Source organism: Dromaius novaehollandiae, chromosome 6 (assembly GCF_036370855.1).
Source record: "Dromaius novaehollandiae isolate bDroNov1 chromosome 6, bDroNov1.hap1, whole genome shotgun sequence".
Taxonomy (NCBI): domain Eukaryota; kingdom Metazoa; phylum Chordata; class Aves; order Casuariiformes; family Dromaiidae; genus Dromaius; species Dromaius novaehollandiae.
This window is the reverse complement of record NC_088103.1, coordinates 27318009-27340371: the sequence shown is the minus strand read 5'-3', so window position 1 is coordinate 27340371 and position 22363 is coordinate 27318009. Positions and strand designations below refer to the sequence as shown.

At 41.4% G+C, this 22363-nt stretch overlaps 1 long non-coding RNA gene across 1 annotated transcript; it reads left to right on the top strand.

Annotated features, from left to right (window-relative positions):
* Positions 1–16629: 16629 nt before the first annotated feature.
* On the top strand, positions 16630–20724 carry LOC135328804 (uncharacterized). The gene is made up of 3 exons (XR_010389843.1): positions 16630–16688; positions 17876–18019; positions 19934–20724. It is a non-coding gene; the product is annotated as an uncharacterized LOC135328804 (long non-coding RNA).
* The last annotated feature ends 1639 nt before the right edge of the window (positions 20725–22363 follow it).

Genomic DNA, 22363 nt, shown 5'->3' with positions numbered 1-22363 from the left:
AAGAGCTAAACTGGGCACTGAAGCCAGCTTTCCATACCCATCTTGCAGAACATTTGCCAGTAAGCATCCCACTTTTCAAGGCAGTGGTTCTCTTCTGAGTTTTATTGAGTGCTGAGCATTGTGGTCTCTTGCACAGTACAAATGCCTGAGGTCTCACTACTCAAATATGTGTGTTCCCCAAGAATGAGCTGGCTTGCCAAGAGGCTCTCCTCAATGCATCCCAGTTGGCAGAATAGCACTCTTAAGGCTCTGCCATCAGAGGAAATGTTTAGACTCAAAGAGATTAGATGCGCAGACTAAATAGGATGAATAGAAGTTGACAAATATCCAAGATGTATGTTTGAGAATGAAGAGGCTGAACTGGAAATGAATGGATTTTAATGAGAGAAGGAAAGGAAATTCACCATGAATTGCAGACATCTATTGTCCTGAAAGGGCATTGTTTCCCATGGTCCTAGAACAAACATAAAGGCACACATTCCACAAGGCATTGTTGGGCCTGGCTTGACAATGGCAGCTTGGCCTTGTATAGCACCTTTCATGGAGGGTCTCAAACCATTTCACTCTTGAGAGGCTAGTAGCATTATTTGTGGCTTTTTAGACACTGAAGTACACACTGGCAAAGTGACTTGGCCAGTGCCTCATGGCGAACATCTCTCAGAGCCGGGAAAGTGAATCCTGATAAGTGTAAAGGAACCTCTTGCTTAGTGCCTTGCTCCTGTAACCTCACTGCTAGGGAATTATAGTGGTTGGTTTCTATTGCATCACCTCTCACAAATGACATTGTAATGAAGAGCTCCTTGTCCATAATAGCAAGGGCCTGTCTGTCCTGGGTAGCTGGGAATACAGTGCATGTTGCTCCACGCAGTGTACAAAGCAGCCAAAGACATGGAGAAGAATGAACATCTCCACACTGTGGCTTTACTCTTGGGTGCCCTGACAAGTCAAGGAGAGTCACAAGGTGATTCAACTCAGGAATAAGTCTTACTCCTCATTTCTGTGACTCATCAGGTAACCTTAGTCTTGTCTGCTGCCCACTGCTGCCATCAGTGTTACACTCTCCTCCTGGCCTGCCAGCAATAGCACCCAATCTAGAATTGGAAGATCCTTATTTTAAGGTGAGAGTTGTCTATAAGACTTGTGTATAGCTTTTTAAAATAGTTCATGATTGCAGACAGAAGATGCACAAACCAGTCACTGCTCAATGGTTCCCACTTCTGCTCCCAAGAGGGATAGGGGAACTACAATCCCATTTCGGGGTTTCTCTCCACTGTTTTTCGAACCTCCATGATGAAACATGACAGTTACAGTTATCTCAAATGCCTTCTCTTCTTCTGGCAGTTCCTGTTTTTCCTCAGCAGGACAACAACTAAATACTGTATCAGAGCCTTTCCAGTGCCTCTGCCATGTACAGAATGCTGCTTCTCTCCTCCACTACAGAGAGACATGATCACAAATGACACAGTGACTTTGCTCACATGCCAGCCAGCCTTGTTCAGTTTGTGATGCAGTCCATGCTGTTGAATCTCCACTGCTTTTCAGACCCAAATTAGCTAGGTTTAGTAATTCAAATAGCTAGTAACTTTTTTATAGCTAGCTGAGTTGCAATCGCATCCAATGTTGATGTAGACTGAAAAAGCCAGCTGAGCATTTTGCCTTTTAATTGTTTTGTCACTAGTAGGAAATTTTCCACATTCAGGGCAGGCTAACTGCCTGATAGCTGGAAGGAATTCAAGTCAAAAAGCAGAAGGGTAGCAGGAGTGTGATCAGCTGAACACTAACTTCTGATCTAAGATGCCTGATTTTTCTCCTGACTCTTCTTGCCCCACTTCCCCTTTCAAGATTGTCCTATGTCTCATCTGTTAATTACAGCTGGTCATTTTTTCCTCCTTTAGATGACAGGAAAAGGATGAAAAAAAATCAACAATAAATTTCAAAATGTATCTGAAAAGCCAAAACCTCTTTGGTTTCCCGAAATCTAGACAAAACTGCAAAGGGCCCCAGGAAGAATTCTTGTTTCCAAGTAGTTCAATAAGCAATTTGAGCCAGGAATCACTTTAATTCTTCTCTAAAGAAGCTCCCTTAGAAAGCAACTGCACTTGAATGGTTCTGCTGCAGTACAAATAAGAGAGAATGGAGAGAAATCTATTTCACCTATCACCACCATGTCATACTCACAGAAATAGGTGCATCTACTACAGCTCAGCTTTAGTAACTTTGGCATTGCAGTAGAGAGGCTGCCCTGCCTGTTGCCTAGCCCTCTGCAAAGCAAAACAGCACATAACATCCTGAGAAAGTACATGGCAATATCTGGCTATTCAACTGCATCAATGGACCTTGTTTGCTGGCGTGTACTTCCTCAACTGAGAAATTGAAGTCGGTCTTACAGAAGCTGATCACAGAAGTCTCCCTATAGCTGAAGGGTTGTGGTTTCTCCTAGTCATGCAGTCCCAACAGGGATATTTGCCTTCCAGTTTGAGTTTAAAATGTTGCTAATGCAAAATATTTCCACACCCAGTGGCTAATTACTTTTTCCCTTAGAAGGAAAATCTTGTTTTTGTTACAAATGCACTGCCTTCAAATCTTAGCTTCAGGGGATGGCAGAAAGTGTTACAGGGGATGAGGGATATCCTGTAATATCTAAATGACCATTCTTATGATGATTTTTCCTGTTAGCCCCAGTCATAAATAATTGGTAGTTAGGGTTTAAACCTTGTTTGGTCTCCTATTGATGCATAAGTGAAGATGAAGAATACTATGACAAATTTGTTGGTGACAATTCCCCGAGCTTTGCTTTCTATAAGGTTCAGTGTTGCTGGCACACAATGACTGAAAATGAGAGAGGTCCCTCCTCATATTTTAAGATTCATTTAAAAGTAAATGTTTATTCTCCAGTGAGATGTTGGGTTAAAGGTGCAGCTGCTTTGGATAACATGTTCAGACTTTCTTCTCCAGCCACTAGCAGTGATAACTTCATAAGCACATGATTCCAGGACTGTTTTTTCAAGGAAAACAACAAATGTTGTGAAACTTGCCTTAAAATCACAAGAGTCAGTGATGCTGAAGATTCCTAAATGGTTCCAAATGGAACTACAAGCAAGTCATGGGTGGTAGCAGTGTTTCCTGCTGGTATCAAAAAGTTCAGAGAAATCTGTCACAAAAGAAAAAAAAAAGAAGAAGAGTGAGAGAAAGGTATAAATACTAAACATGAACTTGGATTGTGTCTTTGGAAGGAAACACAGTTTGGCAGGCACGAAAGGGGCCATGCTGCTCTTCTGCAGACTCCTATTCTGGGTGATGAGAGGCACTGTGGGGCACACATGCTTCTATTTTGACACAGCAATTGTGACCATCTCAAATGAGAGATGTCACAATACAGACAAATCCGCTCATTCAGACCCACAGTTTAGGGTGATCGATGGTATATATTTTAGGAAAACACTGCTACTCTGTTTCCTGCTTATTCCCTCCTGGACTCTGACATGCTTAAAAGCCAGAATCCTATGGACCACATCTCTGTCCAGATTGTTGCTCAGCTGCCTCTTCCAGCACAAATGCATACTGAGCTCTGACGATCCCTCTGTGGCCCATCTTATCTGTGGGAACATCACTCCAGCTGGGACATATGGCAAACTTAAAGCAGCAGCACAGTGTTGGGAGTGAGAAAGGCAATACTGAGAAATTGAGTTATTTGGTGCCTGAGCACAGCCGTTTGCCTCCACATCCCTGAGAGGACTCGGGCTTGGGGGAGGAGGATAAGTTGCTTGTTTCAAACTGTCCTTATTAACTAGACATTTCATTTAATTGTACTTAGCACCTGCCTCCAATTACCTGACTTCAAGGTCTATGCATGACAGGAGCTGGAGCTCTGATTAAATCCATGCTTCGTATTAGCAAGCCATTAAGCTAAATGAAGGCTCAGCGCTCCTTTGAAGGAGATCATTTGTCTTCATTAAAAGTGGCCATCCTTGATTGCCTTGACAGGAGCATCTCCCGCCAAGATAACAAGGACTGTTATTGTTGAGAGGTAAAATAATGTATTGCAGTCCCCTGGAGAGTGATTTGTATTTATTAATGTTCTCATAAATTACTGTACCCTGATTAACATGTGACTGTGACAGGCAGCAGGGGTGTGCTGCTCATCATGGCCATTCACGCAGGCCACTGTCTCTCCTCAGATTACTAGATAGTAACAGAAGAGAAGGAGGCTACCTCCTGCCCTTAAATGATGCCCCAGGTCTGTCAGGGAATGATGAACAGAGACTTAGCCAGGTTGGGAAAACCTGGCTAACATATCTCTAATTAGGTGCTAATCTCCAATCCAGATACAGAAAACTACAGAAAAGTGGTCTTTTTTGCTAGTAATATATATAGTGATATATATATATAGTGATAAAATATATATTATTATATATATAGAGAGAGAGAGAGAGAGAGAAAGAGAGAGAGAGAGTAATATAATACGTAATGCTCCATATTCTCATTGTGGTAAACCAATCTTACACTTTTCATCCATCAGTTTTAAAGTGCTTTACAAAGGACGTCCTGCTTTACTGTTTGGGAAGCTGAGGTAGAGAAAAGTAAACTGACTTTCTTAGTGTTACTGGGAGGCCAGGAGAAGAGCCAGATAAAGAATTTGGGTCTTCTGAACCACTAGCCCCACTCTTTGCTACACTGAAAACCTATCCCATGGCACTTTACTTCCGTGACAATCAAAAGCAAGCGAGGATTAGTGTAATGTGTTTTCCTACAGTATCATAAGTAAACCATCTCCAGAGGCCCTGTGTGTGGATGAGAGGAAGCATACAGGAGGTTTAGTAACAGATAAACAGCTATAATATCTGTTACAGTGGGGCTAACTAGTCTCCAGGCTCCAGCTCTCGGTCTCTTTAGTCCAGCCCCTCCAGAATCAGAGGCTGTAGTTTAGGACAACAGCCAGTGCTGGCTAAAATAAGTTCATTGCATATCCTGAACTTAATGTATGCTTTAGTGTGCCACTGTGCCAGTTCACTTTTTTGGAGGAAAAACAGTTGCAAACAAACACTTCTTGTCTCAGTGTCCAAGAAGAGGCCTGATCAGAAATCAGGAATGTGTCCGAATTGCTACTCTCATCTGTACATCAGACTTCTATTAGTTTCACAGAGTTCAAATAAGGAAGTTTGATTCAGCCCACTATAAATGAAGGAGCTATAGTGTAGGGAGAAGTTGAAAGAAGACAGAATTTTACAGTAAACTCAAAAGAGATTTTCCACTGAAGCTCCAGCATGTAGCCAGCTCCTGTTGTTTTTACTAGATTTCTAAGTTAGAGGATCTAGCAGGCTAGGATCGCGTTACCAGCTCTCTCTCTCCCTAAATCCAGAACCAAACTGAGCTGCTGATGCAGTGACAGAGGTTTGCAAAAACCCTAAATGAATTCAAGTTTTGAGTGCTCTAAAGCAGAGATGGGAACTTCCCAAGCAGACAAGCTTCATAGCCATTATGGAGGCAGCAGAAGGCAAGGTTTGTCAGGTAAACGCAACCACATCCATAAATTGAGTAGAGGCCAGTATCGTCCAAATGAGCACAGGCAGCCACATTGCAAAGTGTATGAGAATTCTGGTCACGCAATACACGGCTCCGACCATACAGTATGGCACACCCTGTCACGGCATAGGACTTCCAAGTGGGGCCATCACATGTCTGCCTGTAGGACATTCTCCTAGTCATATCAAAGGAAAAGTTCAGCAGGCATTCAGCTGCCAAAGCAATTCATTTAGTCTCTCATCTCTGTCTCTAGAGCTGAGAAATGTCCAGGGAAGAGAGAAGTTGTAGTGGCTCGCAGGCTGGACAACAGCTCTTGCAGACTCAAGCTCCATATTGCTCTAAACTTTGGGTCTCCGATTTGGCACATCTTCTCCCTTCTATCAGTGCACAGTCATTTGTTTAGAACTGATTTGCCAGCGACATTAGCCAGATGAAGCAGCAGAGGATGTGAACTTCAGATTCTTCAAATACCTCTTTAAAATTGTCTTCCATGAAGAACTCCAGAAAACATTGGGCACTGTTTAGAGAGCAGAAATGTCCTTGCCCATGTTGTAAGGACGCCACTGTGCCAGTTCACAAAGAGTCTGAGTTTGTCACAACCATCCCTTCTGAGTATGACTCAAATTCACTAAGCCTAGCAGCTCAGAAGCTTTTACTTCTGGTGATCAAATTACCTGTCACATTGCCTATGAAAGCAGCCAGCACTCCGTAGCTACTGTTTATCACACAAATCCTTATTGTTTTCATCTCTTATACATCTTTCCTTGTGTTTCACCTGTCTCATTTTCACAAGTGATACACAGATGCCATACAGAACTACTTGCAGCGTTTCCAGTAGAAGTTTCACTGCTGTCTGCTGACTTCAGCAAAATTAGTAATACAGGAAAAATACGTGGGGGGAGGCCTTACTCCATGACTTTTAAATTAATGAGTTCTGACTTCATAATTTGTATTAATTTCATCCAACACATGCAACAAATAGATGTGCTTGGGTGAACAGATATATGAAATAATTTATTTAAACATTGTCTTATAAAAATAAAGCGTATTTATTGTCCTGCAATGAAATTTTCTATCATTTTCTTTATCTGGGAATTTTTGAAATGTAACCCAAGCAGCATCTAGCAATACAGACCACTGAGCCCAGTTCTATCATAACACACATGTGTGAACATTTTTCTACTGTAAATATTAACAGCAGAGGTGAAAAGAGAAGGCAAAGTACGGACTGAAAGGAATACAGACTGCGTCTTCCTATTGTATTTTACCGTGCCATCAGAGCTCTTGGCCAAAACAGTGATACAACTGACAGGTCAGCAAGAGTAAAGAAAAGGTTTGACCTACTCAGATTTGGCCTGTCAGTGCCTAACTAAGAGCAAGCTCTCTGCTTGCACAAGTTGTCTGGCTTCCTCAGAATCCTTCATGTGCAAAGTAAAGCTTGTCATCTCTCTTTAATGTGTGGCTGAGAACATCAGCCACTTATCAGAAGCTGGGTGATCTGGCAAACGCATGTTCGTTGGGATGTAATGATCATGAGGCTTTGATCACGTCTGCCCCATTAAAAATGGGGTAGTGCTGCACATCCCGAGAGTCTCTCCACACCACAGAATCCCGGATTTCTCTCCTCTGACCTTGAAGTCTTTATTTAGTCCATTACACCAACCCTCTGTCATTTCCTCTCAGTCCAGGAATCCTTTGGTATCCTGCCCTGTTATCTCCAAGGCAAATATGAATAGGGGTCTTGATGATTAGATACACAGCACAGAAAACAGATGTAAGGGGCTGCAAAGTGTATACATTATGAACAATATTACAATAACATCTTTAATCCCTTAATGAGAGCACTTTGTCAGGGTAAGGGAAGACAGACTGAGGGTTTCGCTGTCATATGCAAAGCCCCCCAAATGCTCTTAAACCAACATGCTTAACCAACGTCATGACACATTCTTACTCCTTATCTTTACACTTCATGAAACTTCTGCTAATTTTAAGAGTTTTCAGACATGCCATTTTTATTTTCATGCAAGGGTTCTCTTTCCTATATTAATATATTTTGTCTGTGACATTAACAGCAACATAGAGGAAGAGCAGTAAAGTGCAAGACAGTTAAGAACAGCTGAAACCTACACATCTTTCTCTAGCATTTTGGGCAATACTTTTCATGGTAAGCTCACAAAAGCTGTCACGACCTGGACTGATCTTGTGTTTGGAAAGCCTCCATGTGCTGTGTAGATTTGCTTGGGAAGTTTACACGTGTCCTGCTACAAAGAAGGTGAATTCTAAGGAGCCGAGGGCTTGACATTATATTACCTCCTAGAGCTCTAGGGCGATGCCTGCTAATCCTGTAACACATCTAGTCCCTTCTTGGGGGCAGCCCTGATTCCTGGCCATGATCAGAAGTAGCATGTGAGGGGCTTGTCTGGTGGTATTATGGCATTTCTGCCTCCAGATCCAGATGGAAACCAGACATGAAACAACATCTTATTCCAATAGCTGAGGCATTCTGAAGTTTGGGTTATATTTGGTACTAAAACAGTGGGAAGAAACTGGGAAGAGGGGCTTGGTGCAAAGTATTTTTCCCTGTTGCTATCTAGGCTTGGGTTATGACAAGATATTTGCTTTTTTTCCTCTCTCCTCTAAGTTATATACTTAACATACAACAGAATTTCGCACCAATGATGTCTATGGCTGTTTGATCACACTTGCTCTTATCCCTGATATTATCTTACAAACCAGCAGTTACACTCTTCTCCCCTTAAATACAGCAGCAGCTGTCAGAGATGGCTACAGAAGCCTAGAGCAGCGGGATGAATTCTGCTCTTGGCTTGACTTGAATAAATCCAGAGGGACTCTGGAGCTAATCCAGATTCTCCCACGGTATATTAGATCAGAATCTGGTTTACGGAACTTTCTATGATTCCTCTGTAATGGCAGCTGTCAGTAAACAACGAAAGGTTGTGAGTGATTAAGGCACAAAAATTCTTAACAAGATGACATTTTAGCAGGACTTGGGCTTCGTGCTTATAGGTACAGGACACCTGACATGCTGCTGGATGAAAGATGCAAAAAATGTTGGAGGAGAGAAAACAGTAGCTCTTTCTCTGTGTACCAAGTTAATAGCACATGTCAGCATACTGATCTATGCAATTGGTCAGAACACTGAGGCTAAATAAAGCACTTAAATTTCCTTGAACTTTCAGAGCAGAACTATCATTATCCCTCGCCATGCACGTTTAAAGGGCCAGACATGGAAAAGATGAAGAGTTGTGTTTCCTCAGCACATTGCTCAGCATCACGGATCTGGCAAAGAGAAGGGAGCCAGCTATTCAGGAAAAAAAGGTTGGTGAAGTTTAATGATCATTTGGTGTAAAAGAAAGCAATAATCTCCTTCCAGCCTTGGCCTCTACAGCTTTGTGCCGTACCTTTCTCAAAATATGCTTCAACCTGCCAATCCTAATCTTACACGGAGACAGTGGGGTAAACACTGGGAAAGTAACCGAAAAGACTGGCTGCTTGTCTGGATCACAACCGAACCATCCTATCCTGAAGCTGTGAACACAGGACTACCAGGGGCACCCAGACCATCAAGCTCAGCTGCAGACAGCCAAGCAACAGCTGAGTTGGCAGTTCTATGCAGGCTCTTTTGCAAGATTTCCAGGACTTCCAGCATCTGGCTGGGTCAGAAAACCCCAGCCTGTGCTGTGGAGCATTAGCACAGTACTTCCATTTCAGATTCCAGCTGGAACTAAGGGCTATAGAGACAGCCATGAAAAAGAATCACTTTTAACAAAAAAGGGACCCTTTGAACAAGCTTTTTTGAGACACCAAGATGAGCCACAGAATCCATTTGAGCAGAGACTGTTTCAAGTAGAACAGAACGGTAAAGCCTGGAGCCTGGCTGAAACACTGGTGGGTGGTGGATTGTTCTGTGATGGCACTATCAAATAGGGAAAGGCACTAGTATTCACTATTTTTCTTTTTAGTATGAAAAGGCTTCATCATAGCACACAATCTTTGTTTCTAGACTCCTCTCCCATATGTATTATCCTATCTGCTATCACAACAATTACTTAATATCACTGTGCCAAGTAGCTCCCATCAGGGCTCAGGCTTCATTGTGATGGGTAGTGTGCAGTTCCTGCTTTCTAAAATTAATATATGAAACATCTTAAGAGATCTGATTTTATAGATGTTTGCACTGGAGATGACAAAATCCCAGCTCCAAACAGCTTATGATAAAATTTTCTCCTGCTTTTCTTGATTTGAAGAACAAGCAAGAAAAGAAAGATAAGACCCCCCCCCCCAACATTCAATTCACATCTGAGGAGGTGGCTTAGTCAGTCCTGCATCACTCAGCATACCCCTTTTTGTTGCTAACATAGAGATTGCCAGTTAATCCTCTAAGCCAAAGTGCAATTCCTTTGTGTGAAGGGTTCAATTTCCCTGTTCCCTATTCTTCCTGACACATAGTGATGAGGGTTGAATTACTAAAATATTCAAATTCCAGAAGCTCAAGCCAGAGACTTCAAACCTGCCTACATTTCATTAGGATCTTAGTGAACTCAGTGGAAGTTGCAAGTCCTTAGCACCTGTTCAGATCAGAAAGAGAAACAAAAAACCAGTCCAACCATTTGTACTATTTTACATATAATGAGAAACAATCAATTTCTAAGGATACCCCATGTGTTTTACACACAGTCAGTGGTTGTTCTGGGTAATGCCTGGTCATATATTTTGAAGTACAGGAGCTTTCTTTTTATCAGTTAACCCCAGATGAAGATCTGGCCTTTTTTTGCTATGCTGAACCCATACATCACGTGGAACCAAAATGTAATTGTAAAAAATTCCCCTTTTATTCCAGTCAAAAGGGGATTTACAAATCTCAGAGTAGGAAGCCTTTCTTACCTGTGGTTCTCAAAAATCTTCACCCTTTGGTCTTCTTCCAATTCACTTCAAATGGCATGAGGGAATAAACAGGCATTAGCCAGTCAGCCCCATTTCACGGCTTTGATCAGTTTGTAAATGACCTTCAAGCCAGCTAATCATCCTCTGAGCAGGGAAGCTCAGCATTAGCAATGATGAATGCCTATATTTTGTGACAAGGTCTATTTCCATCTGTGCTGAGACTTCCTAGCAGCACACATGTGGCAACTTGTGCACCACTGCATAATGAATTGGATTGGAGAAATTGAAAAGCTTTTCATTCCTTCTATATAGAGAGTGGGCGCAATGCCAGGCCCAGGATAAGGAAAGATGCCAAGTTTTTGGAATCTTGTCATGATTCAGTACTGCTAAAAATGAAAATGTGCAGATGTATACACATGTATGTGTGCATGTACAGAGAACACACTCTGCACCTTCTCACTTTTATTCGAAGTGGCCAAATTCTGGACAGTTAATTCTTATCTAAGTCTACTTTTTGAGGGAAGAAAAGGAGAAGTTTTTTCCTTCTCTTCCACAACTTTGCATCGTACAGAAGTGCATCAATAGCACCCATTTCTAAATCCTACAAAGCAGCCACAACCTTATACACGTTGTCTACAATTTCATGGGACTCATCTGAGAGAACTACACTGATATTAATGGAAAGCAAAGATTGTTGTGTGATTAGGAACAGAATCTAAATTTAATTCCAGGTTTTGTCACACTGACTTTGTCATTCATGCATAGATACATAGACGATTTCCTTTCCCTTGAAAGTACTTGGACATATCCCTGCACTAAAGCTATACTGTGGTTGGGGAAAAACCTGGAACTTCACTAGTCGTCAGTATGGGCCCAAGTATGCTCCACATTAAGAAGACAAGCTAATCACTGCCTTCTGTGTGTGTAGAAAAGTTTATCCCTGTGTTCATGAAAGGATAACGGACTAAAAAATAGGTAGCCCAAGTCTGACCTGCAATGTGTCCATGTCATACTGAACTGCAAATATCTGAGGTCTTGGTAATACATAAGGTCTAGTTAGGTCTAAGAGCTTGCTGTGCTTTAACCTGCTTACTGGTCTGCATTTTGTCAGGCAGTCTTGCAGTAGTCTGTATAGCCTTAGGGATGTCTACACCACAAAAAGCAGCTAAGACGTTGCAAACCGGTGCTTCTAAACGATGCAGTGTAATGCCTACATTAACATAGACTGCCATAGTACTGTACTTCAGCTAAGAAGGCTATCGCTCAGCAGGATAGAGAGTGCCACTTTCACGTGACTTTATTGTTTCCAGTCTCTGGAGCTAGTTGATACGTAACAAGGTTGAGATATCTGTATTGGACAGTAGCACAGCACTGTGTGAGATAAATAAACATCCCTCTGAGTTTCACATCTGTAAAGCAAGAATACTGTCTATTTGGGATACTAGGTGTTACTGAGATACAATTAGTAAATGACAAATTTAATCTAGCTTTGCATCCATGTAACAGAACTCAGAATTTGGCTATCACATTCAGTTGGAGAAATATCAGTTTAGGCTCTCTGAAAATTGTAGGTACACCAAGCTCAGTGGAGTCCCGCCTGATTTATCCCACTATGTGAAGGGCATTAATTAAACTGCATGCACGTCTGGGAGTGCTGTACAGCAGGTATCTGGAAAATGTGACAGATATTTAAGGGATCTCTCTGCTTAAGAATAGTGCTTCTCTCTGTATCTTTGGAACCAACAGTAGTACAATTAATCCCTCAGATTAGATAGAAAAAATATTTTCCTTTATTTCTGGTTAATAATGTCTCTTAAAGAACTGCAGTAAAGGGAAAGTGCAAGACTACGTGACAAAAAGCAGCAAAGGTGCTAACTGAGCAAAGAAAGCTGGGCTTGCAGAGCGAAGCAGCAGTGATTCTCAGCAGCATATGGAACGCTCATAACTGCAAAGCATCAACATAAACAAACCCTATTCTTTGCGAATTCAGAATGGAGCTTCTAATTATGATACCATACCAACGAAATCCATGACACTGTGAAAATACAGACCAAAGAGACATAATGTTTCACAGTAAGTTTTTATACACTCCAACCTTTGCTGTGAAAAAAAAAAAAGGCATAGTTCTAACTATGCTGGGGGGAGGAGAAGGGGGAGTGGATGGGTGGAATCACAGATGGAGTGTCTCTTCCTTTCAAAATTTGTTGCACGTGTTAGCATTCAACTAGCCAGTGGTATTGTTCAGGGCAGACCTAAATAATTACTGTTCCCTGGGTGGCAGATGATAGTGCCCACAACGGCAATTGTCACTGTACCACCAACCACCTCATTTCACTCACTTGCAGCAGCTTTCATATCAAGAAAGCAAGCACAAGCAATGTGTAGATATCTATGATGACCTACAGGGGCTGACACAGGCATCTGATTCTTTTGGACTCTTCATCCTGTGATTTTTGGTGCCCTAAGAAGAGCAGCTCCCTTCTACTCAATTTTGTTCTTTAAGCTGTTGGATCTTGCTCTCTCCAGGAGATGACATACCTTGCTGACTTGATGGATTAGCATGATAGGCTTTAATTCACATAAACCTACACTGCTCATATAGCAAATATTCTTCCACGACACTGGGAGCCAGAGGAGGAAGCCAAAGCAAATGGAAACTCTAAATACCATTGTTGAGTTAAGGTTTCCATTTGGCTGCGTAACTGGCATGTTTATTTAAAGAAATGGAAATGCCACCCCCCCAAAAAAAAACACAGATGGAAAAAGAAGCCATGCCAACCCATATTGATGAAAAGCATGTTCTGATACTTTGGAGAAAAAGCTCAGGAACAGTTTACACAAAGGAAAATATTAGCTTGATGTTTTCTGGCCAAGTCAGTGGCAGCTTGGGTTATCTGCAGCAACTGTGCCAGTATGACATGCCCAGAGAAGCGTCAGGCTTTCCCAGCCTGCTTACTCATAAACATCATTCTGGTCAGGAATATTGATTCTTCACTTGTTTATGCCAGGATCTCTTTGCTTAGCCCTTCTGCCTTCCACATGGCAAATGGTTTCTGAGAATGATGTATTCTGATATAATTCCAGGATGAAGTCTAAATGCGATACCTGCTTTGAGCCAGCATTTCACACTGGACTAGAGTCTAACTGGACTTCATGAACAAACATTATCATGACCCTGTTTGGCATGCTAGAGGAAATGTTCAAAGACAGCCTGTCATACTACAGCGAATGGTGCTATTTTTTCTGTAGTAAATGTTTCCTTTGTTGCAGGAACAAAACTAATACAATATTCTAATGAGGGCTCAGCTGCTTGGGTGAGGGTAGGCATCTTGGAGATAAAGTATAAAGCCATAACACACAGACTGCAGGGAGATTCCAGTTTTCGACTTCTTTACCAAGTCCAACCCAAACCCTGTTTTTTGAGAGGTTCACCCATTACTTGCAGATCAGATGGGATGAGGAATGAATTTTGCATTGCCTGAAAACTCAGACCTTGGGGATTATTTGTTGTATTCACCTTTTTTATTGCTCCTTGTCCTTCCAGTTCTCAGCATGTTTTTCTGCTGCGTTCCAGGAACAACAAGAAAATCTTCCCATAGTATACTCAGAGCATGAAAGTTTCCATTCCTGTAACCTAGCCCCATAAAGCCCAGAAAAAGTCAAGCTGGTGTGGCCAACTATTTCCTTGAAACTTACAGAGGGCTGCTTAGGTTCTGGTAAGCAGCTTCTTAACAACAAATTTTTTGTTGACTGATGATGAACAACATCATATTCAAGTTTGTTCTTTGTCTTAAGGCACACACATGCTACTGCTGAAGCCTGCTTTTACTCTCCATAAACACCATCATGTCCGGAATCCAACACTTTCACCTCTGTTGCTGAAACAGGACTGTGGGATAGACTTTTTTTTCCCCCCCACAATACTGTTTCAGCAATACAGTTAGTCTCTCTTAATGGCAGGTCATAAGGAGGCGAAGGATGACAGAACAGCTTGCTAATATCAGCTGCTTTATCACAGCATACACACTGAATATAATCCAGTTTTCACCCTTCCTGATTCGTTGCTTCACTTTTAACTTAGCAAGAACAAACTTAAATTTCCAGCCGGAACTGAATCCTCTTTCAGGTCCCTTCTGTTCTGGAATCATTTTCTTTCTTTAGCTTTAGATGCACACACAACTGCTTTTATATCCTGGGTGGGAGTAACAGAACGCACCTGCTGTGCCTGTCTAGGTAAGTTAAAAAAGAGCTTTGCCTCTCCTCAGTTTTGACTAAGTTGTCCTGTATCACTGTCTGTATGGCCTTGAACATTACACTGAGCTCAACATGTAAAGTGGTTTAACACCACACGCATTTCACTATTCTGCATGGAAAAGGAAGGCTGATCCATTCCAAAACATTATTTCTTTTCTTCCTTTGTATTTTGCACTGCATTTTTGGAAATCTGCACATAGGAAGAAAGCTGAAGATGAGTAAGCCATCACAGTGATAGACTAGAAATAATTTTGGCCTGTGACCACAAAAAGATATATAACACATCTTTGGGGGATCTTATGCCAAGAGATACATATTTGAGACTGGGCTTTTAGGCAGACAGTGAGTAGCTCCTAACAAGGAGAACCTGTAAAATCTATGGGTATTGCAGACCCCACAGTGAAAACATAAAGGAGGAATCTCACGTGGTTCTTCTGGAGAGAGAATTAATATTTATCCCAGAAATACAGAATGAAAAAGTGTCAAGATGTTTTAAGTAGATACACAGAAATGATAATAGCATCATAGCACTGGAAAGAAGACAGAGAAACAATAAGTGGGCTTATTTTTCTTTCCTTTTAACTTATGGCATGATAACCTTGATTTTTTTTTTTAATGGCAAATACCAAATATCAATGCCCTGATTTTTAATATCATGCTTGTATGAAAATTTAAAGCCAAACAGGAGAAGGAAGAGAAAGGTCATGAAGAAAAAACACGCAGTGGGCTATGGAGTAAGAGTAGTAACATGTAAATTAAGAGGTGATTCTGGAATATTTCTGTGGCTAATCTATTTCCTAATATATACAAGCTATTGGAAATTCTCATAGAGATCACCACCACTGTAGCCAAAGGTAAGAATAGCAGCGGAGTGCTGAGGTTTCTCAGATCATTGCAGAGGACCAAACAGCATGTTCTGCTAGTCTTCTGGCTTTGACCTGAGAATTATTTTCCGGTATTTCTCCTCCTGTAGTGCTAAGGTGATACTCACATGCTTTCTGTCTTTTCCGACAGCGAGTCCAGCCATGTTTAACTCACATTCCAAGTAAGAGCAAATATGGAGCTTTTCATTGCTGCTACAGAGTATAAAATTGTATCACTTGAGAAGCCCAAATCTAACCTTTTTCTTAATCTTTTATTCTGTAACGCAGCCATGAAGAAAGGTGGTACTGACCAGACGTTAATTTGCTGTTCATAGTGTATTGACCAGCTCTATCCACAGATCATGGACACTCTTACAGCTCAGTTGAAATGCTTTCATTAGTTTCTAAGTTATCTGAATTGCACAAGTACATTCTAATGAGACAGCTTTAGAAGCCTTTTCTACCTTTAAATTTTGAAATTTTGGTTTACCTGAAAAATTCTGAATACATAGGTGTAGGTTTATTTGGAAGTTCCACAGTTATTTTTATCTGATCTTCTGAAAAACTGAATAACACCACATGGAAACATTAGAAAAACATCAGAAACATTAAGAAAAAATAACACGGAAAATATGAACTAGAATTTGAACAAGCTCTTGAAACAGCATGATACAGCTTTTATCTCATTAAAGTGGGTGTTGTTGTGGTACTGTTGCACAATCTGGCATAACTGTGGGATTCGCCACTTAGGCATTCTCCAGCTTTTGTGGTAGAATCTTTTGGTATATCACAGCACGGAAACAGAGATGGATACTGGCTGCCCAATATGCCAGTGGTGCCTCTCTCCAGTCCAGACTTAGGTGTTTAACCTCCTTTAGGAAGCAGGATTTCAACCGTACTCCTTGCTCTGTGTTACTGTGCGGCTTAACAGATTCTGCTGAGTATCTCATGGGAGAGCAGAAAACACGTTTTATAGGCACAGCCTGATTTGCATTGTGTAGGCAGTTTGACCACCTAACTCACGGCTGTAATTCCATGTTGTGACTTGGCATCTAAGTTAGACTGTGTAGCACTTAAGTATTAGCTAATGGATCCTGAGGAATGACCCATCTCAAAGTGCCTCAGTTCTCCACTGTACAATGGGTACGTGTACAGTACTGCAGTACTAACTAACATTACAGCATTACCTAACATCACATGAGAGAATAGAAGCATTAAAAATTGTGAAATGATTATGCTGCAAGGGAACAGAGCTACATATATGCCTTCAGGAGGTGACAACCATACTGAAAAATGGTTATTGATTTACTAGCCTGTAAGGTATCTGCTGGCAGAGAAGAAGGGGGGATATTTGTTTCTCCAGTGTCTCTGCTTTTTATTTCTCCAGATCTTCTAGTATTTCCATTCAGTGCTTTCAGTACAAAGTTCATTAACATCTGCCTGGAAATCTTTGTGGTTGCTGTTTTGCTGGTGTTCAAAAGCACTTTCCATTCTTGTCAACTGGTTTATATAATTGAAGGCAGCCGGCTGTTCAGGTGGTAGAATATAACACACTCCTGCCATGGCTTCCTTTTTCATGCTCCTTCCTCCCAGCTTTGTTTTGCAAGCGCTGATCTGTTTCAACTTGCATATGGGATTTCTTTCTTTATAGGCTATGGCTAACACATGTTTTTCTCCAACTGGGAACTGGATGTGTCTTTGCTAATGTCACTCAGATGCTGACTTACTCCTACTGAGGTTCTCTCGGATTTTCTCCAAAGCAGCATTGTTATCATCATCTCAAGTCACTTTTTACATAGTCCTTGGTAGGTCCTCTGCTGTTAAAAGCTGTATAGCTCCACAGATTTCAGCCAACTGATACATACTCAGCTAGAGGAAATTGATAGCTGTATTTCCCTTGCTTCACCCACCTTCTCACTTTTCCCCATAAGCTGCTGTATGGAAAGTCCAGTCCATATATGGCAAAAAAACAGCAAAAGCATGGTTCTGTTTATTTATTCTGAAAAAAAGGAAACATTAGGATACACAAGAAAATCTAAGTTACAGAGGAAAAGAAAATTAACCTGCCTCCCCCTTCATCCTGTTTCATGAGATGTGAGCTGGGGCTGTCAATGAAATTCAATGGCTTGTGACATAAATCTAAAGAGAGATTATTGTATGCAATGCATAGTCAGATGTCAGTGTTCACTGCTGCAGGGGGGCACACAGCTAAGCACTAAGACAGGGTTTTTAAATGGCTAGACATAACCGCAGTGATGTGGTTTGAGAAGAAGAGGATAATCAAATTTCATGCTTGAGGACATGAGCTGATTATTTTCTGAACCCTGAAGGCTACCACACCCTCTGCAGCTCCTAGCCTTCTGCTGGATGCTCTACAGAAGCTTCAGTCTCGTTCGCCAGTTGAAGAGAAGACACAAATTTAAAGAGGAAGAGCAGAATGTGATCAGCCTTGGCATCATGTGAGGACAAACCAGGTATGATGTTCTAAGGGTCGTTCATATTTTCTTCATGAAACGATTTTGCTGGAAAACAACAGCATTTTGGGAGTTAAAGCCCAAAACTGTGTGTGAGTGTGGCTCACTTTCTTTCTAATTTAATTTTTCTTTTCAATGAGAGATTTGGTTTTGAAATTAAGTTTTTATGTACAAAGTGCAGACATTTCAAAAGATCAAAGTGAAGCAACATCTCAAGAACCCAATTTTATTTCTTCCATTTGTAGAAATTTTCTAGATTTCACTTTTTCATTCCAGTAAGATGATAAAATTATAGTAAATTCCCAGTTTTCTGGTGGGATAGAAAAACAAAGCTTCCTATCATGTTTCTGTTATTGGGAGAATATAAGTACATCTATTCACTGTCACACTACAGAGATACGAGGAAACAGGGCTAAGGCTTCGACACCTTTGTCAGCTACCAGCAGATCAGACTGTTGTAAACAGGGAGATACAGGTAGAGCAACTGTAACACTCCGCATCTAAAGAGGCAAAATTGCTCCTGGATTAGGAGTAGGATTCTTGCTGGAAGTCAGTATTTTTGCAAAAGACTGGAGTCAAAAAACATTTTTCAGTCAAATATAGTTTCAACTAGTCCTAAAAAGATGGCAGCATCTCTGTTATGAACACTGACTCATAAACATACAGACAGATTAAAGTAAGAGCCAGAGTTGTCTGACTTACCTGTTTCTCAGACATACGTAGTACATGGACAGCTGAGCAGATAGGAATCAGATGAAACCCCGAACCACTACAGATTATAGCTTGGCATATCAAGGAAACCAGCACAGATTTTGGTTTTGCTTGGCATATCACACTGTACCTTGGGACAATACAGTAGATGTTTCAGGATCAGCTAAGCTAGTCATACCTTGGGGTAAGGACTCTCCAATGGAGCAGCAAGGCAGACAGCTGCAGGTAATAATGTCTATAGCTTATGCTGAGGAGTCAGAACACCCTGTGACTTGCTGTAGGTCACTGAGAAGAAGGATCTGGTAGACTTGGAAACCTGAAACCTGCTCTTCTATGTGCCAGTTCAGTGCTTTAGAAAGTGAACTTCCTTCTTTTGACTTTAAAACATAAAATGTTGCCCTATTTCCCCTCTCATTTCCTGTGGAAAAAATCAGGTAATATTTCTCCATAAATCAATGTGTATAACTGCCAAAGGAGATAAGAGCAGTAAGTGATTTTTTAGAAGAATTAGACTGTCATACAGATGCTAGCTGCTGACATGCAACATCAGAGCAGGGCTTGCAGGCTTTTCCATGGCAAGCATGTCTGCGTTAGTAAGTGACAGTGAAACAAAAGGAGGTTATTTTTAATACTTGCAATATTTCTCAAGTTCTATTTTGAATGACTTTGAACTTTAGAGGCAGCAACCTCTCACAAGGTTTCAACCATGATCAAAACAGGCTAACCAGGATGTTGCGAGCAGTTTTCATTTCAAAGCATTTGAAGGCATGTGTACCACAAATTTGACTCTGCCTAAGAAAATCTAGTAAAACACTATAACATCTTGTAAAAGTTCCAGAGAAAAGCCTGTAGTTCCGTTTAGCATTCCTCCTGCACTGCCCTCCAACTTCCTAATCGTGTTCTGTCCCCACAGTTTGTCACAAACAATGTTTCCGCAACTTCCAGCCTCTGCAGGAACAAGGAGTTCGCGTCCAACTCTCATGGACTCCAGCAGAGGTTGGAAAAGGTTGACTGTGGGTCTAGCTATCAGTAAGTTCTATTTCACATAAATAAAACCTGTATTGACATTTAATCACTACTGAGGTGAACAGAGTTGATTTGTTTCCCCCACAGCCTCCTCTGGGTAAAGTCAGAATTTCCAAAATTTTTGTTGTTTGGATAAGACAAATGGCAAATTGCATGATCCTTCTCTTTATGTGCCAGGAAAGGATCTTGGAGAAAGAAAGGAAAGGAGACATCTGTGGTAAACATGGTTTGGAACAAGCTTCTGCTAAGAGCCTCTGGCAAGAGATGAGAGCCTTCCACCACAATATCATTATTTCCCGTTAGCAAATTCAGATTTCAAGACTGCTCTCAGGAGACCACTGTCCTGCTACCATGAATCACCAGCATCACTGAATGACCTTCTGCAAGTCCTACAGCAAGTCTGTGCCTTGCATTCAAGCAGAAAATAAGGCTTCATTAGCCACTCTCAATGTCAAGCCCAGTAGCACAAGAAATGAAAGGCTGAGCTGTTTATCTGTTGCAAGTACCATAAAAGCACAGCTTTCTTCCACCTCCCTCTTAATTTTTCCCCTTCAATATACCTGTACTGCATTAGGAACCCATAGATCGTTGCTCCATTGGGGTAAATGCTCTGTAAATGCATACAATCAATCTTCACTGTAGACTTAGACTTTTACTCACAGTTGCCCCACACAGCATTTATGTTTGCACAGTAGTGTGGTAGAGTTATCAACTTAAGCTAACAGGCCTAACTGAGGCTAAAAGGGGAACCCTGACTGACTGGGAAGGTCCCAGAGGGGATCAGCTAGCTGCACATAATTTGCACAAAGTGAACTAGTCAGAGTTGGTATGGAAACTCAGTGCTCTGGAGACCAGATCAGAAGACTGCATTACGTATTCACATTGCCATTTCCCCAAGGAATCCCCCTTTTTCCTCTCTCTCTAAACCTCACAGACTTTCTTATTCTTTTTCTTCCCATGCAGTCTTTATCTCTTGTCTTCTTCTCTCTTCCTCCTACCTGAGGATTTTCCCCTCCTTCCCATCAGCTGTCTTCTCTCCTAAGCTTCTTCAGAAACAGCTTTTTGCCTCTCTTCCCACTCCAGCTCTGCACTGACAGCTCACATCCGTTCCTTCCAAGGCCTCAATAGTTGCCTGGATAGCAACCATCTTTCCTTTCTCCTCTCGTACACTCACAAGACTTTATAGAAGTCTTGTGCTGTCCAAGAAAAACCTTAGTCAGATTTCTGTGTTTTTCCTCTCCTTCTGGGTCCATTCAGTCCTGGGCCCAGTGATCCTGCCTGAGTGATGGGAAGCTGCTGCTGTATCCAGTCTTTTCCTTCCTCGGTAGTCATGTTTGGGAAGCAATCACTAACAATGGGTTGCCAGGCTGGGAGAGACTAGGGCAGATGCCCTCCTTACATTCCTTTTTCTTCTTTGCTCTGCATTTGAGGGACCATATCCTGTGCCATTTGGAAACTGATTTGTAACCACTTGTAAATGTTCCTGGCAAGGCCAAGGGCTACATGCTATACTTTTCATCTAGATGGACTAAAAGATGAAGGACACAAGATGTCCCAGCTCCTAGATACATGCCTGTTTTGAGCTCCTTGCAGAACTGACACTGGGAGCTGGCATCATAGTTGGCTCTCTGAACCTCTCCTGATGCAAAGAGAGGCAGCAAGGCAGCCACATGGCTTTGTTCATTTCTCTTTTATCAGTCTCTGTCATAAACCTTTCCCACCCCGCAAGCAATGGAATGCACAGTTTCATCTAAGGCTTTCTGCCCCTCCAAAGGGCTCCACTCTCTCCACACTCTCCTACAGAGCCACAGACTGAGGTTCCCCTAAGTCGGTGCCAGTCTTGAGAAGTACTGGGTACTCGTATGACAGCTGATCCCAGCTGTGGTAGCGTAGCAGGGAGAGAGTGACCTGGCTTGGGTTCCGAGAGATCCATCAGAAAGCATAAGATAAAGGCTATTCCATAAGAATATTCTGGATATTCCTTAAGATATAATCAGCTTTCAGTCAGGAAAACTAAAATGAGTTTTTTGAGTTTGCTATGCAAAAAAGTACAGAGTATTATATTTTGCTGAAGTGCCTCAAAACATTTCAAAGCATTTCTCTGCCACCATATGGTTGTATGCTTCTTTGTACTCTAGTTCCCATTTTCTCTGTAATTTCAACAAAGTATTTCAGATAAGATCAAGCAGGGAAAAACATGAAACATTTTCATTTCTGAATGCAGAAATGTTTTGATTGAAACAATGACATTTCCAAATATAATTTTTTCAGAATTACCATAATGCAGTGCATCTTTTTTTAACTTTTCATCCCATTTTGGAATGAAATGAAGTGTTAGTCCTTTCAGCTAGTTTTTAGAACAAGGCACTGTGACTAAAAGGAGGGAATAATCAGACCCAGAACACATTTCCTCTCTCTTTTGTTTTTAAACCCTCCTGTAAAATTTACCCAAAGTATTCATATTATGGGCTGAGGACAATGTGAAAATTAAAGTTTATGTTTGTATCCCAGAAAAACAGCACACTGATCAGGTAAAGTATACACTCATATCTGCATATTTTTCAGTGAGCACTCTGGAAATTCAATCGTATTAAGGCAACAGTAGGA